Raw genomic sequence first — 9,399 nt, forward strand, 5'->3', positions numbered from 1 at the left:
TACCATTAATTAATCAAAATAATTGAGAGCTCCTTTCAGTCTGTTTGTGTCATTAAGAACTCGAATTTTGGTTTGATCTCCTCATTTATCATCTCACAGCACCTTGTGGCAAATTCTATTCATGATCATTGAGGTAACTTTTAATTTGCTGTTCCATAATTAATTTTCAATTTTAATCCTTGATAATTTGGTTGACCTGATCATTTCTATCACCTTTTTAAATCATTCGTTTATCACCGTATATGTATTTTAAGCTTTTAATTATAATTGTAAAGTTTAATTATTATCTTTTTCGCTCATTTTTAGGATTAGATCAGATATTGAAGATACAAAAAAAAACAGGCGAAAGAAAATAAAAGCAGGCTGATTGATTGTGAGACTTCTTTCTCAAATCTCTAATTAAGTTGATATCTGTAAGTTTTTCAATGCTAGTAACAACTACATGAATCCATTTTGCTTTTTTCCTACCTTGATAACAATTACTACTATAAAATGTCTTACTCTTGAAAATTAATTTTTTGATATATATCAGACTAGCCAGAGAACTTCAATTTTATATTTTTTTGAGGCTTTTAAATGTGTCATTAGCAATAATTTTAAAACAGTCACTAATAGCAAATATTTGAAACTTGAGTAACTTATAGCATTGTGTGTGATCTTTCAGAAGCTTTATAGTCTCTTAGTAGTATTGATAGACATGAATAAAAACCAGTCCTGTCGTTTCAATTTATGTGAACCTATTTGATCGAGTACAAAATTTAATTAAGAAAATGAAGACTTTAGAACTCGTGGTCTTAAATATGCCATAACATTTATGTGGCTATAAGGCTTTCGAAACTTTTGGTTCCAACTTTTAGACCTGCAATAACATTCGTGTGGCTATGACTGTTTTTCATTAAGGCTAAATGGGAAATTGAAGTTAAAATGTTTCCAAATTTAGAAAAAAGATCATTCTTTTTTAAATGAATTTAAAAGGAAATAGATTCACATAAACTGGAACGAAGGGAAGTACTTCCTAGTGAAAGTTAATATGACAAGAGTTTGGTGAACTTGCAGGAGTTTTCTACTTTATATACGGAAGATGTCTGACAAGAGTTTGGAGATTAGGCCCTGCTTGGTGGCTGAGCCATCTAAACATATGCAAAATCGACAGAGTGACCCTATGAATGATGAGGAGATAGTTGGTTTTGAGAAAGACGCTGAAAGAATAATTAAGCGTCTGAATAAAGGAAAAAAGGAGCTAGACGTCATCCCAATTGTTGGGATGGCTGGACAAGGTAAAACAACTTTTGCTAGAAAGTTGTATAACAATGATAACATTGTTTACCATTTTGATGTTCGAGCATGGTGCGTCATTTCCCAAACATATAATCGACAACAGTTATTACAAGAGATTTTCAATCAAGTTACCGGTTCCAAGGGCAAGGTAGATAAGGTTGGCGAACTTGCGGACATGTTGGGGAAAAGATTAATTGGCAGGAGATATCTGATTGTTTTGGATGATATGTGGGATGTTAAAGCGTGGGAAGATTTAAGATTATCTTTCCCAAATGGTGAAACAGGAAGTAGAATAATAGTAACAACACGACTTGAGGAAGTAGGTAAACAGGTCAAGCACGATACCGATCCTTATTTTCTCCGATTCCTCACACGCGATGAGAGTCTAAAGTTGTTGCAGAAAAAAGTGTTTCAGCAGGAAGGTTGCCCACCTGAACTACAAGATGTCAGCCTAGCAGTTGCAAAAAGATGCAAAGGACTGCCTCTAGTGATTATCTTGGTAGCTGGAATAATCAAAAGGAAGAAAATGGAAGAATCTTGGTGGCATGAGGTTAAAAATGCTCTACTTTCGTATCTAGGTGAGGCTGAAGGATATAGTCTCTCGACTATGCAGTTAAGTTATGACAGCTTACCCGATTCTTTAAAACCTTGCCTTCTTTATATGGGGATGTTTCCGGAGGACGCGAGAATTCCAGTGTCTAAATTGATAAAGTTTATGGATCGCGGAAGGCTTCGTGCAGAACATTGAATATGAGAAATCAATGGAAGAAGCAGCTGAAGGTTACTTGATGGATCTCATTAGCACTAATGTGGTGATGGTTGAGAAGAGAAGCTATAACGGTAAAGCCAAATACTGCCAGGTTCATGATGTCGTACTTCACTTTTGCTTGGAGAAAAGCAGAGAAGAAAAGTTTATGTTGAAGGTGAAGGGGCATTATAGCAACTTTCAACCTTCCGATTGGAAGGGAACTCGACTCAGCATCAATTTATCTAATGAGCTTTCGAAGATTGCAATGCTCACACCGAAGCCTTTCGATCAACATTTAAGGTCACTGATAACAAATTATGGAGGAGAAACATATGTAGAATGGAATCCCTTCCCTCAGATTAGTAAATTGGGATTTCTTAAGGTGTTGGATTTGAGTTCTCATAAAGTGGTTCCTTTGTCGTCAATTACACTGCATCCACTAATTTATCTGAAGTACCTCGCAGTTAGGACAAATCAGTTTGATTTCCATCCGGAATCGCATCTACGCCATCTTGAAACTTTAATTGTTCTTCATTCCAAGAGCGTAGTGTTACCCCCGATTTTTTGGAAAATGGAAAAACTAAGACATTTTGAGATTAATGGAGTTGTTTCTAATTTGAAAAACAATAAGCAGGGGATCTTTGAAGAATCCCCTAAATTGGAGAATTTGAGGATATTAAGACATGTTCGTTATCCAATTAGTGTTGGTGAATGCCTGGATGTCTTATTACAGAGGTGTCCTAACCTTCAAAATCTTAGGCTCACTATCTCTAGCTATGAACTTCCCAAAAAGATTTGTACTTTCAGTCCCAAACTAGAGAGTCTTACTCGGCTGCAATTACTTGACCTTTTCTTTGAGGGTAGGAGATTTAGTATAACTGAGTTACACTTTCCTTCAAATCTAAAGAAGTTGAAACTTGAAGGGCCTCATATAGTAAGCGCAGTTCCCTTGATTGCAGGACTACCAAATCTAGAGTATCTCAAATTAAAGGATTGGGGAACTAAGTCGGAAGAGTGGTGCCTCAAAGATATCGAGTTCAATAAACTTAAGTTGTTGAAGCTGGTGTCGTTAGGTATCTCAAGGTTGGATGACCCAGAGGAATCTTTTCCTAAGCTTGAAACGCTTGTTATAAGAATGTGTCACAAGCTTGAGGAGATTCCCCCTAGCTTTGCAGATATTGAAACATTGAAACAGATTAAGTTGATTGGGCGCAGGCCACAAACTCTGGAGCCTTCAGCTGTGAAACTTAAGGAAGATATTGAAGAGATTGAAGGATGCAGCCGTCTTAACCTCATTATGGACGTAAGTAGAAACAAAATCCTACATTCTGTTTTTGAATATCAACGTGCATCTAATGTACAAACAATATGTTCGATACAGGTTTGGATCAGTAAGCAACATAGCCGGCAGCTGCGACGTCAAGCACAAGCTCGTCTACAGATCATGGTATTGTTTCAGTTTTTTCTTGTTCCTTCTTTTTAAGAAAAAAATAAATAAGATTCTTGCTTTCTCTAATTGCTCCATGTTTCTATAGGATGGTGCCTTGACCTGAAATTAGTTATTTTCACAAACTTGAAAAATCAAGTAATTAGGTTGTTTGAGTAGATCCAATCTTGATTCACTTGTATATATAAGCACTTCCCTGGCTGCTTAACTTAACATTAAACTTCAAATTTAAAATCATCAAGTGGCAAGTCATTGTAGAAATTCTTCTTTTAGTTTTCGCTTAATTGAAAATCATCCACCTGTTGAAATTCACCAAATCATAGAAGGCAGCCCGGTGCACTAAGCTCCAGCTATGCGCGGGGTCCGGGGTCCCGGGAAGGATCGGATCACAAGGGTCTATTGTACGCAGTCTTACCCTGCTTTTCTGCAAGAGGCTGTTTCCACAGCTCGAACTCGTGACATCCTAGTCACATGGCAGCAACTTTACCAGTTACGCCAAGGCTCCCTTTCAACTCATAAAGTTGCTTATTGTTCTAAGTAAATGAGCAGCTGGAAATAGTACCTTTTTCGGACAAGATACAAATTGACAAAGCAGAGACAACTGTGGCGAAACATACAAGACAAAGAGAAGATAAGCCTTTCTTAGAACAAAACAATCTTAAACATAGGCATCAGATTTTAGTAGGAGATAGTCTTCAACGGCTTGGTTTATAGCCAAGACCTTCTCCTTTCCTACCTTTATTTCAGCTGACTGCTCAAACTTCACGTCTTATTTGTTTACTCAAGGTCGTTAAACAAGGCAACACCTTCGATCAATGTGCATTTGTACTTGTGCATGTCCTCGTAAGCTCATCAACACGATACTTTATGGACTTAAAATTTCTACATATGCACGCAAAAGAAGGAAATTAACCAGATTTATCATTTTACCAGATTTATCATTTTATCTTCATAAATGTTATCTACTAAGCACACCTCAAGAAAATCTAACTCGGTGTTCAGAAAACAACCAAACTTCTGCTCAACATAAAGTTTTCATATTTCAGTGATCAGTAAAGGAAATCAAGAAGACAAATGTCAACCATTGTGGGGGCAAGTCATTCATTGCAAAGGTTGGACGTTTGTTGCACTCCATTTCTTATACATAATGTAAACTTTCTTGATTTCCTTTTTTTTCCCTCATTTTCTTTTTGAGAATTTTGGTAGTAATTTTGAGCTAATGATGATGTGTTTTTACAGCTGGTATGGCATGGGAGCTAGGAAAGCAGTTACTGATCGAGGAAGTGGATATGGCAGCACCTCCAAAAAAAATGGAAGTTCGTCTTAAGATCCTCTACGCTTTCCTCCGCTATACTAATATCTACTTTTGGGAAGCAAAGGTAATAAAAAACTGGTTACAGTCTAAAAATGGAGGAGAATATTTGCAACAAAATCCGTTCCCTCAGATTAGTAAATTGGGATTTCTTAAGGTGTTGGATTTGAGTTCTCATGAAGTGGTTCCTTTGTCGTCAATTACACTGCATCCACTAATTTATCTGAAGTACCTCGCAGTTAGGACAAATCAATTTGATTTCCATCCGGAATCACATCTACGCCATCTTGAAACTTTAATTGTTCTTGCTTTCGAGAGAGTAGTTTTACCCCCGATTTTTTGGAAAATGGAAAAACTAAGACATGTTGAGATTTATGGAGTTGCTTTTTATTTGGAAAACATTAAGCAGGGGATCTTTGAAGAATCCTCTAAATTGGTAAATTTGAGGACATTATCCAGCTAATGACGGTGAATGCATGGATGGCTTATTACTGAGGTGTCCTAACATTCAAAATCTTAGTCTCACTATCTTTTGGTTAAAAAGAGAGATTTGTACTTTCAGTCCCAAACTAGAGAGTCTTACTCGGCTGCAATTACTTGACCTTTCCTTTGATGATTGGAATTTTAGTCTAACTGAGTTACACTTTCCTTCAAATCTACAGAAGTTGAAACTTGAAGGGCCTCATATAGTAAGCGCAGCTCCCTCAATTGCGGGACTACCAAATCTAGAGTATCTCAAATTAGAGGATTGGGGAACTAAGTCGGAAGAGTGGTGTCTCAAAGATATCAAGTTCAATAAACTTAAGTTGTTGAAACTGGTGGCGTTAGGTATCTCAAGGTTGGATGACCCAGAGGAATCTTTTCCTATGCTTGAAATGCTTGTTATAAAAATGTGTCACAAGCTTGAGGAGATTCCCCCTAGCTTTGCAGATATTGAAACATTGAAGCAGATTAAGTTGATTGGGCGCAGGCCACAAACTCTGGAGCCTTCAGCTGTGAAACTTAAGGAAGACATCGAAGAGATTGAAGGATGCAACCGTCTTAACCTCATTATGGACGTAAGTAGAAACAAACTCCTACATTCTGTTTTTTGAATATCAACGTGCATCTAATGTACAAACAATATGTTCGATACAGGTTTGGATCAGTGAGCACCATAGCCGGCAGCTACGACTTCAAGCACAAGCTCATCGAGAGAACATGGTATTGTTTCAGTTTTTCTTGTTCCTTCTTTTAAAAAAAAAATTAAATTAGATGCTTGCTTTCTCTAATTGTTGTAGCCATGCCCATGCTGGGATTGATAAACTAGGACTCATGCCTAGTGGGGAAAAAAAATAGGCTTCGTTAGTTCTGTGAGCATAGAAATGCAGGGTAAGGCTGCGTACAATAGACCCTTGTAGTCCGATCATTCCCTGAACCCCCCTCATAGCGAAAGCTTAGTGTATTGAGCTGCTCCTTAGGTTGTTTGAGTAGATCCAATCTTGATTCACTTGTATATATAACCTCTGCCCTGGCTGCTTAACTCAACATTAAACTTCAAATTTAGAATCATCAGACTGTCTTTGTCCATCAGCTCATTAGTTTGCTAATCGGCACCTGTAGTGTTGCCAATATCAGAAGCAGCTGGCTGGCAAGTGGCAAGTCCTTGTACAAATTCTCCTTTCTCTTTGAAGCTTGTTTCATATCTGCAATTGAACTTAGTTTTAGCTTAATGGAAATTCATCCACCTCGGTGTAATCAAAGGAGTGCTTAAAGCACGCTTAAGCCCTAAAGAAAATCCAGATTTATACATATGCACGCAAAAGAAGGAAATTAACCAGATTTATCATTTTACCAGATTTATCATTTTATCTTCATAAATGTTATCTACTAAGCACACCTCAAGAAAATCCAACTCGGTATTCAGAAAACAACCAAACTTCTGCTCAACATAAAGTTTTCATATTTCAGTGATCAGTAAAGGAAATCAAGAAGACAAATGTCAAGCATTGTGGGGCAAGTCATTCATTGCAAAGGTACGGCGTTTGTTTCATTCCATTTCTTATACATAATGTAAACTTTCTTGGTTTCCCTTTTTTTTCCTCATTTTCTTTTTGAGAATTTTGGTAGTGATGTTGAGCTAATGATGATGTGTTTTTACAGCTGCTTTGGCATGGGAGCCAGGAAAACCGTTACTGATCAAGGAAGTGGAGATGGCTCACGTAGCGGTATAAAGAAAGATTGTGATTGAGACTTGTGAAATGAGATTATGGGGCGTGGTACCTCGGTTGTGATTCTTGTTGTTCATTTTATGTTAAAGAGGCTTGTTGGTTGAACGATTTTGTTATCTATTCATTTGCCTTACTTGTATTTGTCCGTATTGATTTCTTGTTGTTCTTATCATGTGTTCACTCCTTGTTGTCTTTATTGCTTTAAATTACATTGTTAGCTTACATTATTGAATTGTTTTACTGTCATTCATTTCCTCGCTTTCCCTTTTTTTAATATACTATACTCTATTCAGATTTCTAGTCCTAGTAGGCATCTTGACCTGGCTTCATCATTACTCTACCGAGGTTAGGGTTGGCATTTACTGGGTATCGTTATGGTATATTCATGCTACGCTTCTGCACATTTTTGCAGATCCAGGTACATTTGCTCGTGTCGACGCCAGTTATCATTCAATTATCTTTCTGGAGACTTCAAGGTATACCTACTCGACGTCTGCAGGCCTCGCAGTCACCTTATGTTATTTCTTTTACTATTAATTATCCTTTTATAAGACAATATTGTATTAGAGATTTTTGTACATCTCTGTAGAGCTTATCACTCAGTTCTACCGGGTTTTGGGAGTTATTGGACAGCTGTACCTTTTGAGTTTTATTTTGATAGTTTCACAGTTTAATTTAATGCTTAAGTTATTATCTTTGCTATTTGCCAATATATGTTAGACTTACCTAGTTTTAGAGACTAAGTGCAATCACGACATCTTGAGGTGCTAATTAGGGGTCGTGACACTCAGAGCCTCTGCATTTCATGTTTAATATATTTGTCAACTGAATACTGCTGAAATATTCTTCTAGTATGTAATATTTCATCTTCGTCATGATCCTCTCATGTAGGAATGTGTAGCAATAATACTGATAAACAGAAATTGTTCCAGACACAGTGTATAAATGACTGTTAATTAGAATGATAGGTAATAGGAGTGTTCGTCGGTCGGTACAATATAATAGTTAGTTATTTCGGTTCGGTATTTTTTGAATTCGGTTTCTTAAAATGCTATACAAATATCATACCTAATTCCATTCGGTATGGTTTGGCTTTTCTCCTTCCAGTTTCAATTTATTCGGTTCAATAATTTTGATTTATTCGTCTTGAATATTACCTAGTGCATAGAGTCATAGACTGTAATATTCTTACTTAAAGTACCCAATAAAAATATTCTAAGCTCACGTGACTGTTGATAAAATCTTTGTACAAAACCATTAATTGTCAACTAAGAGAAAAAAGGTACATAAAGAAATATATTTGATTATTGGAAATATTATATTACTTGTTTAGAGTTAATTGTTGAAATTAGAGAATACAACAAGGACTAATCCAATATATGCAACAACAATACAAGAGTAACTGAGCAAGAAATACCCTAAAATTAGTGAAACGTTATGTTAAACTTCTTGGCAACCTATAGAGTAAGAATTAGAATTTGTATCCTACCTTGTACCTCCATTTTCCTAAAGAATGGATTTCCTGCAAACCTCGACATGAATGCCCAAGAAAAGTATTGTGTAACTTAGCATGTTAATCAATAATATATGTAATGTGTAATTTAATATATACTTCAGTACGATATCTGGATTTCGATATTATTTTTTTAAATACCAAATATCATTCCTAATACCAAACTATTTTATAAACTTAAACCAAATACCATACCAATTATCAAAATACCATATACCAAAATTTAGTTTCGATACGATAATTGGGTATTTACTATATTATGCACCGCCCTAATAGGAAACTCTTGAGCCGTAACAGTACTACTAATGCAAGCATTGACTTTGAAGGCCTATAGTAATGGACTATCTGCAGGATTGCATAGAGGTGTTCATAACACGCAGCGGAAGATAAAAGCAATCCTAGGTAGAAATTTTCGTGTTTAAAATTTATTTACATATCAAAGATCGGATCTAAGACGTACCTGTGAAGAGAGTCTCGTTTTTTAAATTTCTTCGATAGTACGAAGACTCTATGTGTATCCACACCGAGACTGGTCCTTGCTATCAACTCCTTGATCAATGAAACCCCGTGAACAAATTGAATAAAAATATTGTGTTGAAATTTTTCTCAAAAATCTCAACTCAAAGGTTGAAGAACAAGAAACAATTTTCTTGTACTAATATTTTCTATCTTGGTTTTATATTGCACTATTACTTTCTCAAAATAATTTTTTCTTCTCAAGAATGACTCTCTTGCTTTCTTTAAGAGAGTTTTTCTTCGGCTTCGGTGCATCATGTGCAAGCAAGAGGGAGAGGATCAACTATTTATCGCGTCACTTTTCATTCCGATATAATTTTTGGTGTATGATTGGACGCTCTTTGTAGAAAATCATGTCTTTTTGTATGTGAATAC

General features: G+C 36.1%; 1 non-coding gene across 1 annotated transcript; it reads left to right on the forward strand.

Moving 5' to 3' along the window:
* On the forward strand, positions 1-7,690 carry LOC107803480 (putative late blight resistance protein homolog R1B-16). The gene is made up of 9 exons (XR_012711462.1): positions 1-133; positions 307-413; positions 1,057-3,329; positions 3,408-3,473; positions 4,520-4,585; positions 4,713-5,843; positions 5,923-5,988; positions 6,736-6,800; positions 6,928-7,690. It is a non-coding gene; the product is annotated as a putative late blight resistance protein homolog R1B-16 (transcript).
* The last annotated feature ends 1,709 nt before the right edge of the window (positions 7,691-9,399 follow it).

The sequence above is a fragment of the Nicotiana tabacum genome, chromosome 7, assembly GCF_000715075.1.
Source record: "Nicotiana tabacum cultivar K326 chromosome 7, ASM71507v2, whole genome shotgun sequence".
Lineage (NCBI taxonomy): Eukaryota > Viridiplantae > Streptophyta > Magnoliopsida > Solanales > Solanaceae > Nicotiana > Nicotiana tabacum.